The sequence below is a fragment of the Planococcus citri genome, chromosome 2 (genome assembly GCF_950023065.1).
Source record: "Planococcus citri chromosome 2, ihPlaCitr1.1, whole genome shotgun sequence".
Taxonomy (NCBI): Eukaryota; Metazoa; Arthropoda; class Insecta; order Hemiptera; family Pseudococcidae; genus Planococcus; species Planococcus citri.
Genome location: NC_088678.1, coordinates 64,793,661 through 64,816,519, shown reverse-complemented (window position 1 = coordinate 64,816,519; position 22,859 = coordinate 64,793,661). Strand labels below are relative to the sequence as shown.

Here is a 22,859-nt window from a genome sequence, read left to right as displayed (position 1 = left end):
GATATTTTGGTATCGATTTGTGTGGTATTGTTTGAAGTCTGCTGCAGCATCATCGTCATCATCATCATCAGCAACAGCAGCACTGCAGCAGCAGGCACACAGTGCACAACAGTTGGTGTGGACTGTGGGCTCGTTTAAGTAACGAGATAATTTAACGAATTAATTTGCAAGGCATTATTTTCCAGTCCGAGTATGTACGAGTATACCATGCCTGCCTGTGTTGCGAAACTATAGTAGGTATAAGAAGAAGATACGCTTGGGAGGAGTTTATTTGTTCTTCGGTGCTTTTTTTCTCTCTTTTCCGTTTCGGTTTCTGTATGTGTTTTGTGTTTTGCGTTTTTTTTCTCCTCTACTTTTCGGTCTTATCTAATGAGAGTTATTGTATATTTTATTCGTACAGTTTTTTTTTTGCTGCCCATCGATGTGGGTGGCTTTTTAATTGGTTGGTGAAATTTTTTTCCGCCAGATTTGGTCTATTTTAGGTCGGATATGAGGTATGAGGTCAGGAATTTTTTTCTTCCATGTTGACGAATTTTGGCAGACAGGTGGGTTGATTTGACGGATGTGAGGTAACATGAAGGGTTTGGTTGCGGGTGGAGGATGAGTTTCTGCGAAAAATCGGGTGGAAGTGATTTTTTAGGTAAATGATCGAGTTTCTTCGGACATTCCTGTTGGTGGAAATTTTCCAAAATGCTTTGCCAGAATACTTTCAGAAATATTGGAAATTTCTTAATAAAGTGGGAATATTTTTGAAACACATTTTAAAAGTATTTTGAAATTGAAGACGTCATAGCAAAAAGGACATATGTGTGAAAGTTGTATTTTGAGAAAAAGCTGTTTGAATGTTTGAGTGCTTGTGAAGTTTAGACAGGTGCATATTTGAACATGATGACGATTGTATCTTATTTTCCCACTATCCAACCATACAAAATGGTATGAACCATCAGTCTGGAGGAAACTGTGTGTTAGTGGTAAGCGCCAGGGCTGGTGGAACGGAACAGAACGGAACAAATAAACGGAACAATAAACAAATCAGGAAAAAATCTTATTCAGAACGGAACAGAACGGAACGAAACGGAACAGAACAAAATGAACAAAACCAGAACAAAACAAATAAGATAACGAAGTGTTCTTGAACAGAACAGAACAGAACAAAACAGAAAAAAAAATGGAACAGAACAGAACAGAACAGAACAAATTTCAGGTTTCCAAATTGCAAATTCCATCTTCATTTGGTAAAATTTAGTGGAAATTTCGATTCTCAAAAGATCAATAATCTGCTGGAAGGTTGCAGAAACTGCAGAATTACTCAAAATGGCTGAAAATCATTTTCAATTGATTCGGCGGGACATGATTTAGTAGCACATTCCAAATTTTGGTTTTCTAGATGAATTTTCACTTTTCAGAATTTTGTAAAATTTTGATTTTTTTCTCATTTTGGGACAAAGTTCGAGTTTAAAAAAATTAAATTCATCTAAAAATGAGAAACAAAATGCACTTCAGTTTTTGAAATTTTCAGAATTTCGGATGGTGTCAAATTTGGCATGTTGATTTGTTCATTCGATGATTTGATCTAGCTTTGTCTAGTTCAATTCAAAAATTTTTCTGCCAGGTAGGATACTCCCCCTTTTTTTAAACGGAACAGAACAGAACAAAACGGAACGGAACAGAACAAAACGGAACAGAACAGAACAGAACAAATGGAACGGAACGGAACAGAACAGAACGGAACAAAAAAAATGATGAGCAAAACGGAACAGAACAGTAAAAATGCGAAGTGATTTGTTCATGAACGGAACGGAACAAAACGATCGTTTCGGTCACCAGCCCTGGTAAGCGCTCAAACATTTCGAATTATATGTCCTTTTTGAAGTGAAAAATCGGCCAATTTTTTTTTTGATTTAAAAATGTTTTTGAGCAAATTTTTGGATTAAAACCAGGTAAATAATGGTTGACAACACAAAATCGACCATGAGTAACCCATTATCCATGAAAAAGTAAATTTTTAATCGACTTCGCAATTTTAAAATGGCGATAGCTCACTGATTTTTCGACTTTGTGAAGTGGGGGTGGTCTCATATGATAGATGACGGTCTCAAGAATAACAATATGGATTCGTCTCAAAAAGGACATATGTGTCATATATACCCCTTTTTGTTATGACGTCTTCAATTGACAAGATTCTGTTATTCAAGGTGCCTAAAACAAATTTCAAAATGAAAACGCAGGACTTCAGCAGGACTTTTGGTAGGCCATTTTTCAAATACTTAACAACTTCTTCAATCACGGAGGGGGAGGGGGAAGAGCAGGAGAAGGTTCGACTATTTTACACCTTAATTCATCACTTTTTAATGTCATTGCCCATTCTAAAAATTTTCACAGAGTCGGGGGGGGGTGTCAAAAATACCTTTGTCATTTCAATTTTTCATAGTTGAATCATCTGCAAACTTTTCACAACTCTTTTTTGAAGATGGAGGAGATGGGTCAAAAGTTTATATGTATACAGGATGTCCAGCATTGTTCGTGAATGAATTTCCCTGACTTTTCTAGGGTTTCCTGACCAATTGCTTCAATTTTCTAGACCCTTCAAACATGAATTACACATGTGGTCAGCGGAGGAGGAGGAGGGGGGAAGGGTGACAATTTTTTTCAAATTTTGCTCTCGGAGCTGTATTGAGCCAAGGTCCGATTGGACAAGACCTCCCAATCGCGTACGCTAGTAGAACTTTGAATAAAGCAGAAATAAATTATTCTACAACTGAAAAGGAACTGCTTGCTATCGTTTGGGCAGTGAAACATTTCAGACCATATCTTTATGGTAGGAAATTCAAAATAGTCACTGACCACAGGCCACTCACTTGGTTATTTAATGTGAAAGACCCAGGCTCCAGGCTGGTTAGATGGAGATTGAAACTTGAAGAATATGAATATGAAATAATCTACAAACCTGGAAAAATTAACAGCAACGCGGACGCTCTTTCAAGAATTCAAGTCAACGTTGTAACTAGGGATCGCAAATACAAAGAATTTTTAACTTATTTTCAAAATACTGGAAACCAGGAACCAATCAATATTCCAATAATCTAAGATCAAGTTCTTACAAAATCAAATGTTGTCATTTTCACCAGTGCAAATCAAGATGATGAGAATAAAATTACTCAAGAATGTCTCGATAGTTTTGAGCTCGAACCACTTCCGGATGATTTAAATTTACTCGACGTTGTGCACCGAACTTCGGATAATAAAAATTTCTTCTTTTGCATTTTCGAAAATACAATTTATGACACTCTTTCATATTCTGATCTTTTCTGTACTCTGCGAAATTTGAAAGAACTTTTGTTCAAACTAAAAATTTCTGAAATTTACGTTTCTCTCACAAATAACGATTATAATAGTATAAACCCTACTAAATTGCAACGAATTCTTCATTTTATATTTTCCAAAACATCAATAAAAATTTGGATTTGTTTAAATACCAAAAAAATCGCTTTCCGCTGAAGAAATTCAAATTGTCTTACAGGAAAATCACGATTCTGCTGTAGCAGGTCATTCAGGATTTAATCGTACTTATGCTAGGATTAGAAAACAATACTATTGGAAAGACATGAAATCTGATATCCGCGATTATATCCAAAAATGTAAATCCTGTCTATTGAACAAAACAAAATCCGATGGAAATTACTACCACTAGCTCTATCCCTTTTGAAAGATTAGCCATAGATATTGTAGGGCCTTTTAACGTCACTCAGGATGGAAATCGATGTGTTTTGACAATGCAGGATGACCTTACAAAATTTTCATATGCAATACCATTGCAAGACCATACTGCCTTGACTGTAGCCGAAGCTCTAAATATTTTTATCTCATTATTCGGAATTCCAAAATCTATACTTAGTGACCAAGGTACTGAATTTGCTTCCGAAGTAATAAAACAACTTACTCGATTATATAAAATTAGGCACATTTTCACTACTCCTTATCACCCAAAAAGCAATTCTGCACTCGAACGAAGTCATTCTACCCTCAAGGATTACTTAAAACATTTCATAAATCCAGATCACGATAACTGGGATGTTTTCATCCCTAACGCTATGTTTTGTTATAATACTCAAATTCATAAATCGACAGGTTTCACTCCTTATGAATTAGTTTTCGGTTTTTCAGCTTACATTCCGAGCTCAATAAAAAATGAGCCAAATTTCAATTTAACCTACGACGATTATTATCACCAGCTCAAATTGAGACTGAATTCTACTCATAAAATTGCCAGAGATAAAATCTTAAAATCTAAAGAAAATTCAAAAAAGTATCATGATGTAAAAATTCATACTCACAATTTTAAGGTAGGTGATGAAGTACTCGTTTTAATAAAGGACACTAAACCCAGTCTTTCCCAAAAACTTCGTCCAAAATATAAAGGACCTTTTGAAATTTTAGCTTTACATGATCGAAATACTGTAGATTTAAAAATTAATCGTAGAACTGTGAGATACAACACAGATCTACTCAAACCTTTTGTTTTAGAAAAAGATGGACCTACTCAAAATTACGCTGATTCTGACAGCAATACTGACTCTGACTAAAGCTATTAACATAACTCAATTAACGAACTACTCGGGACTCTATTTCGAAAATTTGGGAAGAGCCAGAGTAGCAACCAAACGATGGACTATAATTATCACAACCAACCTAAACTTATTCGAAGAAAAACTCAACGTTATAATTCAAACAACCAAACAGGCCGACTCATGGTGTAAATTTGATAGGAATTCTACGAGAAAAGACCCCATTTGTGAACACTTACTCAAGGATCTAATTTTAAGACGAAATATTTTAGTCGATAAATTTGAAACTTTAAATCATTTAACTGGTTAGCAATCAAATAGTACTGATTGAGCTAAGTGAGGTATAATTAATTATAAAAATCTAGAATTAAGTTTTTTCAATAAAAATACTAAATCTAAGAGGGGACTAGTTGATGGACTTTCTACCATCATGAAATGGCTTATTGGGACACCGGATGCTAAGGATGCCAAAAGATACAACGAATCAATTACTCAAGCAATAAATGATGAAAAATATATCCAAATTTTGATGAAGGATCAAATTCAGATTATTCAATCGACTATCACTAATTTCAACGAAACTGTCGCTACTCTTAAACAAAATGAAAATTATCTCAATGTAAATATTGAAATGGTAAATGCACTTACGAAAGTTTTATACACCGAAAAGTTAGCACAGGATCTTAGAATACGAATTACCTCGATGACCACTATACTCTTTGAAATGATAACTTCTCTTGAAGAACAGTTCGATAATACAATTTCAGCAATTTTACTCTCAAGAAGAAATATTTTACATCCGTCGATCATAACGCCAAAACAACTTTATGAAGAGCTCAAAAGAGTAAGATTACCTTCGGATCTGGAATTTCCCATCACTCCAACTTACTCAAATACTCATTGGTACAATACGCTGATGAAAGTTGACTCATATCTTATTAGAAAACGTCTCATTTTTGCACTCAAAATTCCACTTGTACAAATTCAAAAATATGAATTTTTCAAACTCTTACCTTTCCCAGTTCCTTCAAATGAATCTCCTAATATTTTGAGGTATGTTGAGCCCGCTTTTCCGTTTGTGATTTTCACTCAAGTAAGAACTCAATATGCAAAAATTGAAGATTTTAATCAGTGTACTGAACTTTTGCCTAATGAATTTATTTGCCCTAATCCTGTCATTTATCGGAGCTTATTAAATCCTCAGTGTGAAATTACTCTAATTACAAGTCAACCAAAAAAGGTACCTGAAAATTGTAAAACAAATACCATTTTCACCGATGCCGAAATTTGGCACAAACTAAGAAATAATAAATGGTTATTTGTATTGAGCAAACCAACAGCACTTTCAATAGTCTGCAAAGAAACAGAACCGATGACGGATACAATATTAAATGGGAGTGGAGTTATTCAACACAATCCGGATTGCCAGGGGTACACCGCCAATGCTGTAATTTACACTGAGTCAGAAACGACTTCTGAGTTCGAAAATATAATTCCGAATATTCCATTTAGCGAGTTAAACTTTACTGATACATTCACCAAAGCTCTTAAACTTTACATTGAAACCTCTCAGGCTCACAAATTTACATACTCAAGAGCTCCGTTTTCTTTCACACAAATTGAAACAGTTCGATGAAATTTTACAAGAAAATATTTTGAAAAAACCATCCACTTCCTCAAGTGATTGGTGGTCTACAGTGTATTTTATTGGAGGTATTCTCGTCTTCATTTATTTAACGAGACTACTCATCTCTTTGATAAAATATAGGAGGCAAAAATTGAGAAATAGATCAATTGCTTTACCTTACATTGAAGCTCAACAACCTCCAAGTTGCACTCAGTGCTTTCAGAACTGCCTAATTGTCAGAGCACTGACCAGCTGTACTCATTCACACTCACAACCTGTAGAAGAAGAAGGACCTACAGAACTCACTGAACTCCAGGACATCGCAGGAAATACAAGATATCTGCCGCAATCACGAGAAAAACCCTGCAAAGTGGCGTCTGAATAATCTAAAATTTTTATCCTCACTCAAATTTTCCGTTTTATCCAAAAATCGCCAATTAACATACATTTAAATAGTCACAAATTCATGCTAAAATTGTCTCAAAACAAAATAAAATACTTAAAATGTATTTCTGCTCAAAATTATTTTAATGTTCATCAAATTTCTGCTCAAAAATTGCACCGAAATCGCTTCAAAATGATCACAAAAATCGCACATAATACTTACCTAATTTTCTATAAAACCTTATAAAAATTGTTTTAAAAATAAAAAATTTTAGATCGAAGTAATTCTCTTCAAATCTCCGATTTTAATAGGAAAATTTACCTCTAAAAATTGAATTATTCTAAACTCTTCATTTTTCATTTTATCCCATATCAAGGAAATTCAAAATCACGCAGAATGCATCTAAAAATGGAGTACCGCATTGAAGAATGCGCCTAAAAACGAAAACGTCGTATTTAATTTTTGGCTATGCAACTCTACCTACCCGTTTTAACCCTGTACATCCAAAACCTGCACAAGACGCACGTGTATAGTTCTCTCTTTCTCTGTTGCGCATATTCTCTCTCTCCAACTCATATAAAACACCACCATTCTTATAAAGACGAAGATCGGAGTTCCTTATCAACTCCTTTACATTTTATTCTTGGTATCTTCGATGTTGTGCTAATTCTCAGGATTTCCAAGAATAAAACCTCAGCAGACTGACGACATTGTCTGTCTGCAATAAAATGAACAGCCAACTAAAATTTGTTCCCTTATCGCTAAATTCTTCTTTTCAAAGCAGAAAGAATAAAAATCGAAAATTAAATCATTATATTGTCATCGAATTAGGTTTGTTAAAGTCGTATGTTTTATATCTTTCCATTGTGCGTTAATTTACTCAGTGAAAATGGTAAATATCATTTCCAAAATAATTGAAAATTATATCCGAATGCTGAGATTGCGGCGATATCGCGAAAACGAAAATCCTCAAGTTGTAAGATTGCCAGTCTGCCCATGATTATTGGGCTATACACGCGAAAACCTAAACATAATATTTTTGCTGGAGGTACCAAGAGAATTCCAGCCGAGATTTTTCATCACAGCGAACCAGATACCCCAATTTGCATTATTTCATAGTGTAATCAACCAACTTGAGTACTTGAGATTTGTTGAAATTGTCCACGGACAACGTTTCCAGGCGATCAACGGGAGGATGCAAAGAATCCCAAACTAGACTAGGTTACTCAGATTTGGAGTAAGCGAACGCGGAAGAATAGTGGAAATAATCATCATGGGAGGGCATCAAAGGACACTAGAGGAATTGCTGACTGAAATGTGTCCTATGGATCAAGTTATCCATCATGTAAGATTAATCAATTTTTCAATTATGCTCTTCATTTCCCACAGCCACCCCTGATTCACACGATAATCTGGAGCTCATAAAAGTCAAATTTGAAATCTTTATGGCTCCAGGCTCACGTTTTCGGCTCGCGCTTGCGACCATTTTCAATACAATAAAAACTGAGATTTGAATAACTTTGAAATTCTCATAATAAAATGATGACACTTGCAACAATTTGTACAAGAGCTAATGAGCTCTAAGTACCTTTTAAACCCTTTTTAAATTAACCACAAGTACATACAAATATTTGACATGACTTTAGACTTTTTTATTACTTACTAATTATTCAGTATTGAACCCTTTTTCATTTGTCACACACACGTACCCTCCAAATTGCAATTTTATGATGTCATAAATGTCACCCTCATTTCGAAAACGCGCATCCCTTTTCGATTCTTTCCCAAAATAAATTTAACCCAACTGTCTAACCAATTTGCGGACTTCGAAATCCTCCCTCTCAAAATCGGACCAATTTTTATTATTAATACAATTAGGGTGAGTTAGCAAATCCTCAGTTGTTTTTCGGATCTTCTAATAGATACTTCAAGTTCTATTTTGCAGTTTCGTTTTCGACTGTCTATTTTAAAAGTTCGATACTGAAATTTTTGTCTTTATCGAGTTTGCAATTTTTGTCAATTGTCGAGTTCACAGTTTTACTAATTTTTTGTTCAATAATTTCTGAGTCGTTTTCAAAGATTTTAATCGCCGAATTAATTCGCGAATCATTTAATTGAAATAATTTTCATTCTCAAATTATTAACGTTCTTTTAATCGCGCATTTTGTAATTTTTTACTTCCGGGATATTATTTGAGAATTTCGATTTGCGAATCCAGTGGCACTTGAGATTTCCAGTTTTATTTCTTGATTAATTTTATTCTACGATTTATTCCAATCAACTTGGTAAGTCTCCTTTTGGAGTTTTATTCATTTATTTTTATTTTAGTATTTTCACTTCGCCTAAACTTTAATAACTATTTTTTTTGCTAAACTTAAAAATTTCAATTTTATAATTGAATGGTGCTATTCAAGAAGGTCCTATCGACTGATAGGACCTTTTTGAGGAGTTCATGAAATTTGAATCTCTGACATTTTCTGCACACAATGGTGCAAACCGCAGGGCACTATGTGGTGTTTTTCACAAACAGCAGCTATATGAAGTTAGTGAGGCTGGCCCACCACAGTGACTTGGATGGCAAAAAAAGGGCGCATGGGGTTTTACAACAAAACTCAAGAGTTGGAAGTAGTGATTTCTTAGTAATTATCAACGAGGAATTCGAATCCGATGTCCTTTTTTTTGCCCGACCCCTTGGGGGAGGGGGAATGGGGTGCGACGGAAATCAAATTTTGTAAAAATGAAAAAAATCGAGTGATTCTGAATTTAATTTTTTCCTCAAGAGTTGGTGTTTTAGACTTGTAAATTACGTACCTAACAAGTTGTCTGAACTATTTCATGTTTTTGGTGGGTTTGAGAAGGAATAAAATCGATTTTTAGGTGGAATAACCGCAAGAAGGTCCTGTCTTTTCAAGAAGGTCCTATCAAGGTCTCTTTTGTAAAGCGCTCCCATGGAAATATTGGTGGTGGAAAAAAAATTACTACACAGGAAATAAATAGTGGAAAGATGCTTCTGTTCAACAAAAAAAACCGGAGCTCGCTATATCATTGTAAACCAAAATAGCAAAACACTTAAATATAAAAATGTGTTTTTCTCAAAACCAGTTTTTTGGCGATAGGACCTTCTTGAATAGCACCATTCAATTGTGTAGATAACGACTTCTAGTTTTTACTATAAATTTTAGATTTTTCTTATACAATTAGATTTTTCTATTTTTATTCAAAAGTTTGTAAATTTATTTCTTGAATTTATCACATTAAATTTTAAAACTATTAATTTCGAATTTTTATGTAATTAAAACTTGAGGAATATAACAGCTTTGGGAACCCCTGGAGCCCACAAAATGGTAATTTTGGGTTAACTGACAACAGATAAAAAAAAAAAAAAAAAGATTTGTATTTGGGACATTAATTAAAAAATTTCAAGAGTGGTCGAGTCGATAACACTGTCCAGGGCCAAAAAATGGCCTTATTGCAACTCCTCCTTTATAATTCGAAAAATAGAACGACTTCATAAAGAAATCGATTTTTTTAATGTCAATATTTTTTTGAAATTTTCTTTATTTTCGAAAAAAAAAACTCAAAACCGCCAAAAAAAACACAAAACTTTTCGTTTTTTTAAAATGAAACTCGATAGAAACTCGTTCAATTTCAGCAAAAAGTAGGACATTTTGGCAATTACTGCCAAAACAGTCCTTTTTCCAATTTTTGCCCCAAAAAAAAATGTTGACCATCTACACATGTGATTTTCCAATACACTTACCGAATCATCCTTTCTTTTTAATGACTTCGAACTCCCTTAAAACGCACGAAAAATCTCCGATCACATTTTCGTTTCACTTTCTAATACTTTTTACGCGAATTTTTGAAATACCTCGCTGTATTTTTTGCTACTGCATTTCGACAAAGGTAATCACCATCACAGCAGGCTTATCGTACTATTCTTTCTTCCCCTGTCCATCTGTCTGTCTTCGTCGGCGGCGTTAAGGAATTCCTTCCATAGCGTAAAGTGCAGTTCACTGTGCAAGCGACCATGCACCGTTGACATGTTTCTTCGCTGACACATATTGGCACGTTGGTCTGGTCAGTGGTGGTAATGAGGACGGACGGGAGCGGCGATACCGCATGCCGAGCCATGATCGGTATAATAAAAATGGTAAAAAGGCGATAAAAATTAGCGGGGCTAGTTTTGTCAATACACGAATGCTAGTTAATCACCGTCTTAAACTTGACCTCGAGAAACGTACCGGTGAACCAAAAAACTGATTATCGATTGTCCGGGTCTCGTCAGCAAGCTCTAGTTAGAGGGTTGTAAAAAAATCCAAGACACGAGGCTCTTACGATTCGACGACGACGAGACAATTCAAGTTCTTATAAATGAAGAGTTTTTTCAACTTTTTTTTAAAACTATATTTATTATTGGATGAGATACACCTGTGTCTACTTTTTAATATTTTGTTGCTCGGTTCGTCGTACGAATAAAATTTATACTACCCGGGTACCTTACTTGTAAGTTAGTTTTTTTTTCGGTATACCACATATTCGCCGACTGTAATGTAAAATACTCGCATTCCGTCACGTTTTAAAAAACGATCCGAATAAACATGTTATAAAGAATTTTGCAGCGGTGGTAAATCAGACGCGCGATATATTCGTGTAAGGGAATTTGTGCCAAGAAAAGCCACCGTAATAAATAATATTAGTGAAAAAAAAATTTGGTTAAAAAGCGTATATGTACGTTCGTATTATGTACTATACGATCATGACTCTGACTACGATTACTCCTGACTCGTACTATAATATGTATGAGTCCCCGAACTTGTATCCATAGTATAGCCAGAATTAAAGATGAAATTAATAATAGAGTTGTTGGAATTTTTATTCGTATTCGGCTTCGGAATCACTTATTGAAACGTGCGAGTATTTGAATCGAGATGCCTTTGAAAAATGAGCTGTATTTGTACAATTGGTGTTCTTTTTTCCTTTCGTGGACTCTTTTTTGTATGATTGTGTACGATGGTATCTTAGGGGGTATATTTTAGTATTGGAGAAGGGATGGAATGGAACGTGAGAGCAGATGAGTTGAATTCCAGTGGAACGTTATAATTAATTTTTGATAGACGAGCTGCTAGTGCCAGAAAGGCCCTAGGCAGATAAGTATGGTCGAGCGGCCCCCGGGACCTTCAGAGATGAAACTTATGTGGTGTATAGGTACCCCCAAGATAAGTATTTTCCCCAAGTTTTGGACCTCAACTCTGAGTGGTTCTTGAGTAATTCCTCAAAAATCGAAAATCGTTTTTAATTTTTTTCTCAGGATTGACTTGGCCAATTTTTTTCAAACTTGAACCAAAGTGTACGTATGCATAAGGGCTACTCCCAAAAAAATCAACAGCCCCCTCCCCCCACTTTTCCACCTCCAAAATTTAGATTCAATTTTTTGAGGCCCCCCTTACCCCCCAAGGCCTTTTGGCACACTTTTCGAAAAATGTTTTTTAGATGCAGTATTAATCCTAGAACAACATATAACTTACCCAAAACTGTACCTCGGGTGCGCCATAGTCAAATTCGACCAAAACCAACACCCCCTCACCTGTAATAAGGTTAATATGGTACCTACGCCACTGTTATTGAAGTAACTTCTGGAGTATGGCTTATAATGTTGTAATTTTTAAATGTAAATGATGTTTTTGAGAGTCGTTATTCACAAATTCCCATTTAGGGGCAGCGAAGCACCCCCTCCCCCAAATTTGGGCGAAACTTTCAGAAAGAAACCTGGGGCATGTGACATATCAAATTATATGTTTTTGGTAACGCTGAACATGAATATGACGTCAGATTTCTGATTGGACCCCACCCACGGCCCCCAACGCCTCCCCAAATGAGGTAAAAATTCAATAAAAGGGGTTTTTTTGTGCGACACATGAAATAGTATGTTTTTGGCGACGCTGAAACCGAATATGAGGTCAGGTTTTTGATTGGACCCCATCCATGGCCCCCAAAAATTTTTTTGGACAATTACCCATGGGAGGAGGTTCTGGGAGCTATGGGTGACGTCAATTTGAAAAACTAAGGCTATATCCGTGTTCAGCGATATCGAAAACACACTACCTATTTCATGTGTCACCAGAATAAAACCATTTTTTTTGGGATACTCCCCTTGGGAAGGTGCTGGGAGCCGTGGACGGAGTGCAATAAAAAACCTGACGTCATATTCGGTTTCAGCGTCGCCAAAAACATACTATTTCATGTGTCGCACAAAAAAACCCCTTTTATTGAATTTTTACCTCATTTGGGGAGGCGTTGGGGGCCGTGGGTGGGGTCCAATCAGAAATCTGACGTCATATTCATGTTCAGCGTTACCAAAAACATATAATTTGATATGTCACATGCCCCAGGTTTCTTTCTGAAAGTTTCGCCCAAATTTGGGGGAGGGGGTGCTTCGCTGCCCCTAAATGGGAATTTGTGAATAACGACTCTCAAAAACATCATTTACATTTAAAAATTACAACATTATAAGCCATACTCCAGAAGTTACTTCAATAACAGTGGCGTAGGTACCATATTAACCTTATTACAGGTGAGGGGGTGTTGGTTTTGGTCGAATTTGACTATGGCGCACCCGAGGTACAGTTTTGGGTAAGTTATATGTTGTTCTAGGATTAATACTGCATCTAAAAAACATTTTTCGAAAAGTGTGCCAAAAGGCCTTGGGGGGTAAGGGGGGCCTCAAAAAATTGAATCTAAATTTTGGAGGTGGAAAAGTGGGGGGAGGGGGCTGTTGATTTTTTTGGGAGTAGCCCTTATGCATACGTACACTTTGGTTCAAGTTTGAAAAAAATTGGCCAAGTCAATCCTGAGAAAAAAATTAAAAACGATTTTCGATTTTTGAGGAATTACTCAAGAACCACTCAGAGTTGAGGTCCAAAACTTGGGGAAAATACTTATCTTGGGGGTACCTATACACCACATAAGTTTCATCTCTGAAGGTCCCGGGGGCCGCTCGACCATACTTATCTGCCTAGGGCCTTTATCGGAGGTTCAGGAAGAAGCGAGGAGGGGGTTAAAGTTGGCTTCTTGTGATGAAAAGTGGGGAGTTCAGTGAATATGATGGTAGGTAGGTATATGAAACTTTGATTTATTGCTTATGACTGAAGTGGTGGTCTATGAAGTTGGTCAACAGTTGGAGCGAATGCATCTTATTCTCCGAGAAATGGAATTTTCATTCAGGAAATGACATCTTGTGATTTTTTTTTTTGCAAGAAGGTTGAAGAGAAAAACTGGAAGAATATTCAAAATTACACTATTGACTATCTATACCTTACCAGGCAAACTTTCAGATGCCAAATTTGATTTTTTTGATTTTTGGTGAATTTTTAAAATGATACAAATTTGGCTTATTTTCCATTCAAAAGAATCAAAGTTTGGTCGAATTAAGATGCAAAGCTAAAATTTGGTTTGCATCTAATTTTCAACTTCTCAAAACAATGTTGATTCATGGTTGCTCCGAGGCTGTATTTGGGTTCGTTTTACAAATAAGATGTTTTGAAAACTGAAACGTTGAAAATTTGATGAGATATCCTCGTTTTAAGGAGCCAAGAGTGGGGTTAAAACGAAATTTCAGCTTTCTACCTCGATTTGATCAAAGTTTGATTTTCTTCATTGGAAATGACTTGGGATTAAATTTGAAAAATTCATCAGAAAATTGAAAAATAAAATTGGCTTTTGAAATTTTACCTGTTCGTGTACTTTTTAATGCTTTTTTATTTATTCATTTATTTTTTGACCAAGTTTGAGTAATTTTCTGCAGGTTGGGATACTTTCCCTTGCTAATACAAGATGATTGACATTGAACAGTTTTTTTTGGACTTGGATGTTGCAATTGCTTTTTATAAATCGTCCACTTTTCAAAGCTAAGTTCATCTTTATGATTAATTTCAATTAATGTAGAATTATTTTCATAATCCCCCACCCCCTTTTCGAACTAGAAAATTGGGAATGACAATATTTTATTATTATTTGATGAGTTTCAATAATCTAGGTAAGCAATTTATGTTCAAATTGGCCAGAGGTGTCGAGGAGGGCGGCAAAGGGGGCAGTTCGCCTCGAGCCCGCGTTTTCTGAGTGAAAACCCAGTTTTTTTACTTCTCAAAACACAAATTCTCGAAAGCTTTTGTTTTTGCTTCCCTCTCGGGCTTTATTTCTTCTTTATTTCAAAATTGAAATTTCTAAAATAATATCGTTCAACTTTTAAAGCTTAAAAAGTGAAAACATAAATTCTCGTAATAGAGCTTTTGCCTCCACCCATGGGCCTGTTCTCTTTCCTTTCTCAAAATCAACATTCTTAAACAAAAATCTTTCAAATTCTAAAATTTAAAAAGCCAAGAAATAAACTCCTTGCATAAAAATAAAATATCGTTTTTGATTCTTTCAAAATACAAATTTTCACCCTCACTTCACTTGAGCCTGTCCTTTTTTTTTTCAAATTCAATTTTCTAAAAAAAATCCCTTTTGGACCTTTCGAAACCAAATTTTCAAAAAGTTTCACCCTTGCTTTGCTCGAACATATGTTTTTGTTTCTTGTTATTAATTTTATTTTATTATTTTTTTTTTGAAAGAAATTCACGTTTGGGCCTCCAAAAACCCAAAACAGAAAATGCCAATTATAAGTCATAAAAATGAGTATGATATCAATTGACAAAAATTGGTATTTTCTCCCCTATTTCAGTCGGCTAATTTTCAAAAGAACCCCCTCCTCCCCCTCTCCCCATCAAAAAACATCTGTATAGTTTCGTCCCTAGAAATTAGGCCAAATTATATTTTCCTCGGGCCCTCATTATGGCTCATAATATGGCCACTTCTGTATTTTCTTTATTGGAACAATTTTAACATGAAGATGAAACAATTTTTTTTAAATTTGAATCACTCTGGTACGGGATTCAAAATTATGAAATTTTTCACAAAAATTCATTTTTTTGTCTTACTGATACAACAAAAGTATACAAAGGAATTAAGGAAGATAATCAAATTCCGAGAAAAATTTCAACATTTTCAAAAAATGCCTCGTTTTTTAAAAAAAACTGAAATTTCAAGTGTAAAAATTGGAATATTTAATAAACACCACAAAAAATTAAAATATTCATAAAAATAATGATTTATTCCAATTTTTCAAATCTATTCAAAAATTTGAAAAAAAAAATTATAATTTTTTCAGAAATTTCAAAAAAACGCAAAGCAATAATTTCCAATGTGAAAATCACTCAATCGGAACACTTTTCATGAGATTATTTTTTTTAATTTTGATTTAAAACATATCCAAAATATTGAAAAATTAAATAATCTTTAGTAAAACTTTCCACATTTTTTGAAAATTTTGAATATTATTTTGTTGAAATAACTCGATCCGAAATTCTGAAAAATGAAAGGGAGTTTCAACGATCCCAACGAGTAAACTTAATTCGATGGGCTTTTCCACCCCATTATTCCTCCTCTGCACCCAAATCGCCTTTAATCTTCGAGGACAACGCTTTGGCAGCTTTTAAAGCGATGTCGCGACTTACATTCCTGTATACATCTGAAAAAGGAGGACCCACCACTGCATGTTGAAAAAACCACGCACTCGTATATATAAAAACTCGCTACAACGACAATTTATTTCAAATAGCATTGCAGCTGTCTGGCATATATCAAATAAATTGCAGCGAGCTGTGTGTGAAAAAAATTTTCATGTCGTAATTTTTTCATTAAGAATAATTTAACCAGCTGGTGCATTATTCTCGTGGTGTGCATCAGAGAAAAAAAATTCCGTAACACCGTCGACCATGACGCGGACGAAAGGGGGTTGGATGGAACCGCCACCATAAATAACTTGACGCGATGTACGTAGATATGTATTATAGATACGCAGTGAAGTGATGATATGATGAAGAGAAATTCACTCTCTCCGAAGGGCTCGATGCAGAACACCGTTCGTCGTAAATTTTCAAATTGTACACTCGTGCTATCAAATCGAGACTCAATCTCGATTACAGACCATAAGAAAAGCAGATGCGGAATCGCAGACACGCGCGTGAATCATTCCGCCGACGCGATCAGCCTCAAAATGGTGCGGTAGGGGGAAGCGACGAAGACGAGCAGAAATGTGCTGTACATTTTTTGGCGTGCGTCCTTCGGCATAGAATTATTTTCTTTATGGATATGTCTTCGAATATGATGCTGGTATCGAGGCTGAAGGGTTTCGAAAGTTGAAGGAGAGGGTATAGAAAATGGGTGAGGAGAGGGTGAGAGTAAATCGACATTAATTAGTACCTTATCATTAATAAACTAATGAACACACGTTGTACAAACGAAACAACAATATAAAAATATTCAAAATACGAGTACATACCATCGCTCGTCGAATTGCTTTCTTATCATAAGTTTACGAAGTTTACGTTCTTCATCAAAAGCAGAGGCAAAATGATAATCTGGAACATGAAAAAATAAACCAGATAATGAGTGGAAAAATTCTTCTTCCGATACATTCGTTCAAATTCAAATGGCATTCCAAAAGTCCAAAATTCAAGCACACGTTATCACATTCACACCGCATTAAAAAAACGAATTCACAAATCAATTTTTCTGGGATCTTACGACTCTTCATTTTGTTTCACTTCCGCGAGAATACGAACTGTTCGGTAAATTCGCTAAAATTACGAGCATTAAAATTGAAGTCTCGATTTCATCGTATAGGTGGGTATATCTACAGGTGTTCGAAAAACACGTACCTAACCGTTACTTGCAGTATGAAAAATTACCACTCAGAATGTTTAAAGTGTGAATTTTATGCTTTTCGTAACGATAACCCGCAATCCGTTCACAAAGAAGTGATAAGAATAAGTACGATTGGCAGAACGTAAATTCAAGTTTATTGATCGTTCATCTTGCTGTGCTTCGTTTCCCTTGTCGATTGCAGTCGCACATTTTCAATTAATTTGTGTAGTGGCTCAAAAAATCATGCAAATGTCATGTCAAGCTAAAAGCTGGCCAAAGAGACGAATGAATACGACCACCTTATTAAGAAGAGAGTTCGAATATTTATTACAGAAAATTTGCAAACAAAAAAAATTGGGTAAAACGCAAACTTCCGAAAAATTATCCCTAAAAGACATTGTCTCATGATCGCAGAAATCCAAATTCTAATTCCACTGCTTCTATATACCTCCTGGAACTTTCTCCTTTTCGTCATCATTTCCCATAAGAACAACTCAAGCTCCAATTGGTTTCTCTCAAATTGAATGTAGAAGCTGAAAAACACCCCCTCCTCCACCCCTCCAGGGGAGAAATTCGAAACGGTTGTGAACCTGCAACTTCTCGTTTTGGATAATTACCTAAATTTCCTTATCAACTCTCCTTTTTCTTTCCATTCTCAAGCATTGTGGAAAAAATTTCAAATTTAGATATTTTACATATTTTATTTGAATTGAACATTTCTGTAAATTCAGCGCAAATATTGCGAGAGGGAGCAACAAATAAATCTGACAAAAGTTGAAAAATTGCCTAAACATCAACAGTTGAAATTCAAACATGATTTCACAAACTTCTTTTCATTTCAAAGATAGGAAAATTTTCAATTTCCTATAAAATACTGGATTGCTCTTCATCAGTTTTCTCATGTTCCAAAATTGAAAATTTTACTAAAATTTCATCAGTTGAAAAAACAAAAAAAACTCAAAATTTCATTCGATGCAAACTTTTACAGAACTTTTGACAGGCCCATGAAAAAGGACGACGTTTTGATGACTAGAGCTGGGATTTGTATGCTTTGCATATTTCTTATGGACTAGAAAAAATGCATATTTGATAAGATATTTACGAATCATGAAATTACCTGACGAATGAGCCCAATACCATTTTGCATATTTCAGACCAAATTGCATTATTTTAGCATATTATTTTAGGAGAAAACCCTGCATTATTTCTGTATTTATTATTTGAGCATTCTCTGCCACTTTTTTGCATATTAACCGAAATTTTGCAAAAATTGAGCTTTTTAAGACTTTTTCTCTCTATATTAAAAAATTTGTTAAAAAAATCGACAATAAGTTACTGCTAAAATGTCATCAAAAGAAATTTTTTCCTGGAACAATTTATGAATTTATAAATGACTTGTTTTGCCTATTTTTAAAAAAAAGAATTTTTTGATCACTGGGTTCATTATGTTTTGAATTACAAGTTGAGATACTTTTTACGTCACTCAAACTGAAATTTTTGCATATTTTGGGTGAAAAAATTGCATATTTTCATCATATTTCTGCATAAAAATCCTAGCTCTATTGATGACTCTTGGATAACCAAATGTTTACTTTTGGATAATCTTTTTTCAAAATTACGTAGGATTCAAATTTAACTTTGATGGATGATTTTTACAAAAAGAAAAATTAATAAAAAAATTTCATCACGTCAGGATTTTACACATTTTTAGAGGTGATGACAAATTATCATTGACATTTTTATCAATTTTTAGTAACTTTCAAGTTATGCTTAAGTATGATAATTTTTACGGTTTTTTTAATGAAAAGAAATTCTTTGTGTGAATTTTTCACGATTTCATTTAATTTTTTTTTGATCCAGTAATTTCGCACAACCTTTTTTTCATACATATTAAGTATGTAAGCATTATAGCGACATTTTGCTCAATTTCTTATAATGTTCCATAAATTTTCAGCCAATTTAGACAATTTTTATGACATTTCAACAAATTTTCAAACAATTTTCGTATCATTTTTTCCGAAATTATTTATGCTAATTTTTTCACCAATATTTTGGTAATTTTTTCAGAAACTGGGAGGTCAATTGAATCGTAATTTTTATAATAATTTCTGCAGTTTTAACATTGGCCAAAGAGATGACTTTTGATGACTATTACGATCTGGTAGACACCTTGCAGGTCATTCATCAAATTCTTCAAACACTTCATGATTTTTTAATAAGTAAGAGGGGAGGGGTCGAAATTTACTTCAGGTGTTTCAAAATTCTTTTTCAGAAAAGTCAAAAATACTATCACCATTTCAATATTTTGTTTCATCAATGAAATAGCGAGTAAAAATTTCAATCAGGTGAGAAAAACAAGCAACTTCAGCACTGCAGGAGCTTTTGAACACCCTGTCGTAGATCGATTTGATTTTTTAGACGAGTTACTTGTCCTGCAAAGTGTCCAACAAACAGAACAACATCCAAAAGTAGCACAGCAGCAAGAATTTCAACACGTAAATGTTTCGATGTTTAGAAGAAATGATGGTTGGAAATTCATTCATTACAAAATTTTTTCAGAACGAAATTTCTCTGTTTGAAAAAAAATTGAAAATTAAATTAGGAAAAAATCAAAATTTTGAAAGACAGAAAGAATTACTAGAAAATTTTGATGTTTCATTTTTAAAAAATTCAAAAAGCAAAGCAGGACTTGCACAGGGTGTCTAACAAAATCTGTATTTTCAAAATTGAAAATGTACTAATACCACCCTTTCATTTTCACAAAATCCCTCCCCCCCCCCAAAAAAAAATCTTCAAAAATTTATAATTAATTATTAAAAGAAACAAAAAAATAATCAACAAAATACATCTCATTTTTTTAAAAAAATGTAAAAATTGAGTTTTCATTTTTCGCTTGGCTTTGATTAAATGGCAGAATTATTTGAAGAGTGATATTCCAAAACTCGCTTTCAGAGTGTCTACTAAAATCAAAAAAGCGAATTTCTCGCCTTATTCTTGCTTTTTTCTTGCTTCCAAAAATGAAATTTCTTACCCCTCTTCATATTTACGCATAGATAATCTTCGCTAACCCCTCTAACCCCCCCCCCACCCAACAAAATTTGTCAAAAATTTATTCTTCAAAGCAGAGAAGTGAATTAATTTTTCAAAATATGAAAAAATAGTAATAAAAAAACGTAATAAAAACAAACGTTGCGAGGCAAGTCTACTGAAGTGAATTCAATTCTATGATAACAGTAACAAAATAAAAAGTCAACTCAAATGCGGATCGAAGTCATGTTATTTGGGGGAGGGGGAGTATGATGTCATTTTTCCAATAAAAAATTGTTATTTTTTGGACAAAAATCAAAATTTTAAGGTGCTGAATACCAGTGACATACATTTATACAATATTACAAGATCAAAACATGAAAGAGCTTATATTTTTATTTGTGATTGAGGGTAGAGCGCAATCAGAATTTTAGACACCAAAAATCGACATTTTAGGTTGTTTTCAGAAAACTCTTCACAATGAGTGATCATTTTATTGAAATGAAAGTAAAATTACTGCTCGAACGAAGCGAGAGCGAAAATTCGTTGAAAAAATTGGTGTAAAAAACGAAAAAACGACCATTTTGCATGCTTTATTTTACATTTTCATCGGAGAACAATAATATCAACAATTTTGAAAAGTTAGTTGTTCTGTAGTTCAGAAAATGAAAATTTGCACTTTTCAAATGATTTGGGTATTACCTGGAATTCGAAAATTTTCTATTTAATTTTTGAATTCTTAAAATTTTTAAAAACATTATCTTGAATGGCCCGAGCGAAGCGAGGGCAAAATTTTTGGAAAATTTTTAATTCGAAAAGTAAAACAACATCAATTTTAACAAAATGAAAACTTGAAATTTTGGTGGGATAGCTTCAATTTTTCAGAGATTTTTGATGTGAATTCTTGGAAATTTTCTTGCTTTTCGAAGGAATTTCTATACTATTTTCTAACTTTCTTGCCACTCATGCGAATTTCTCGCCTTTTTCTAACTTTCTTGCCTTTTTCTTGCCAGTAGACACTCTGGCTTTGTCCATTTTCACAACTTTTCAGGAGAGAGGAAAAACAGTTTCCCTTTAAACGGGTAAATTGGATTTTTAGGCGAGTTTAGCATTTTATTTGGGTGGATTTATGATGTAGGAGTGTAGATATACACTTCGTCCACTAAATACTGCTGAAAAAATTTCAATAAAAATGGACAAAGCGCGTTTTGGAACATTACTTTTTTTAAAAATTTTTAGTGAATTGGCTATTTAGGTGAGTTTAACACCTCATTTTGGTAGGTTGATGATGTAGGAATGTGAGTTAATACTTCATCTACCAGGTACCACTGAAAACCCAACTTCGATAAAAATGGACAAAGCGAGTTTTGGAATATCACTCTTCATTTGAAAATTCGGAAAAAAGGACCTTGGGACAAAAAGATCAACTTTTCCTGACCTTCTGGGTCGGAAGGAAGAACTGTTAGACACCTTGTTACAGTAAGAATTTCGAGCCAAATGTTACAATTATTAAAAGAGAGGGTATTTGAAAATTATTCGTCAAAATTTATCTACTTTCAAAAAAAAGAGAGAGAAAAATCAAATAAATGAACAATTTTTGAGTTTGTTTTTTAAAAAATCGATGGTAGATTTTCAGAGAATTTTTCACTCTGATCACAAGAAAAAAAATGAAAAATTCCATCATGTCAAGATTTCTCAAAATTCCAAAGTTGATATTCCATCAATTTTTGGTATCTTTCAAGTTATTTCAGCATTTTTAAACTGCAATTTTTACGAAATTTCGGTCAATTATGCTGATTTTTCATTCTTTAAAATAATTTTTTTTAAATTTATTTTAAGCTCGCACAATTTTCACAATTTTTCATCAATTTTCCGTAAGTTTAAAGTACATTTTTTCTTGACATTTCAACAAATTTTTAAACAATTTTTACGAAGTTTTGTTCAATTCTGCTGATTTCTCATTCATTAGAATAATTGAGCACATTAAGTTTGATTGCCCCTTGTTTTCAAGGTGGTTAGTTTGGATTAGAGAATTATCCAGAGCCAAAAAAGATACATTTTATTTTATTTTCAATTCTTACACTTTCTCCACTCGTTTATTTTCATTAAAATTTAGAAAATTCAAGCCTAGGAGTGAATTTTCTCTTTCTGAAATCACGTCATAAGATTCTCACTTTCGATTTCGGTTTCGAGAAAATAACGCGATATATATTTCAAAAAACCACACCGTAAAGTATTCATCTAAAATTCGGCCCAAAAAATTTCTACACCCTTATTTCACCTACCCCCATCCAATTCCACACATCACCCTTCACCAAACTCCCCTTCACCCCTTGGCCGAACATCTTGACCAATTCGCGACGACGACGCGACGATGACACTCGCACATCACGACCGTACCTACTCGTATATTTCACTTCGCGCACGCGACATCTCGCCTTCTCGCACATTCAACCCTAAACACCTGTGCTCTAATTCGTCGCCATTTCAGCCAATCAGGTGTACGCGA

General features: G+C 34.2%; 1 long non-coding RNA gene across 2 annotated transcripts in view; it reads right to left on the bottom strand.

The window, feature by feature from the left end:
- Positions 1 to 22,859, bottom strand: part of LOC135837073 (uncharacterized) — a 245,445-nt gene that overhangs the window by 171,676 nt on the left and 50,910 nt on the right. Inside the window, exon 2 of one of the 2 annotated variants that reach the window (XR_010557136.1) lies at positions 16,959 to 17,037. This is a non-coding gene — a long non-coding RNA (uncharacterized LOC135837073). Of the gene's footprint in view, positions 1 to 16,958; positions 17,262 to 22,859 lie in introns of those variants that run through there. The other variant, XR_010557135.1, reaches the window with a different exon arrangement.